We start from the raw sequence: 898 nt of genomic DNA, 5'->3' as shown, positions 1-898 counted from the left end.
TCAGCCTCGTCTCCAGCATTTTAGCCTCCAGCATCACCGCCATCATCGCCATCGTCACCATCACTACCACCATCACAATCTTTTCACCATCCGCCATCCTGCGCCCTGGAAAAATAAAATGATGATTTGAGGAATTAAGTGTGGTGTGTGTGCGTGCGTGCGTGAGCATTACTATGAGGCTAGGATGTGGCGCGCACGCGCGCGCACACACACACACACACACACACACACACACACACACACACTGGTAGCTCGCCCGATTCAAACTCGGAAGGCCCCGGGTTCCATTCCTGGGTCAGGTTGGAAGTCTTTGGACGGACTTCTTTACAGTGTAGTCCTTGTTCACCCAGCAGCGATTAGGTACCTGGTGTAAGTCTGAAGTTGTGACCCGCTGCTATGTAGGAGAAACAAACTGAATAGAAAAAATACGCACGAGGTGGCCTGACCATGCCTGGCCAAGTCTACTAAGTTGACCATCTGACAGCCACAGTATAAAATTGTAAGATATTCCTTAGGGTTAAATGTATGCTTAAGATGTGGTATGTATGTATGTATGTTAGCACATAAGTATGTAACATGTGGATTTTCATCTGTAAGGCTGCGAGATTAATAAACTGAATATTACTATTTGTTATTACACGCGCTCGTGGAGGAGTGACCCACCGCGTCAGGAATACAGACGACAGCGGGAACAAGTGACCGAGGGAGAGCTTGATATATCTGAGTTATTCATAACACAACTTGGCAACATTGTGTGTGTGCGTGTGTGCGTGCGTGTGCGTATGTGGATAGCACAAGAGAGAGAGGGAGAGGGAGAGCGAAATCCCTTATCGATGTCATGGTAACTGGCTGCACCACAAATCTTAACACTTTATCACCTCCTCTGTTCATCAGCTTA

This window comes from Scylla paramamosain, chromosome 20 (genome assembly GCF_035594125.1).
Source record: "Scylla paramamosain isolate STU-SP2022 chromosome 20, ASM3559412v1, whole genome shotgun sequence".
In the NCBI taxonomy this organism is placed as follows: domain Eukaryota; kingdom Metazoa; phylum Arthropoda; class Malacostraca; order Decapoda; family Portunidae; genus Scylla; species Scylla paramamosain.
The sequence above is the reverse complement of the archived record's forward strand: the minus strand, read 5'-3'. Positions refer to the sequence as shown.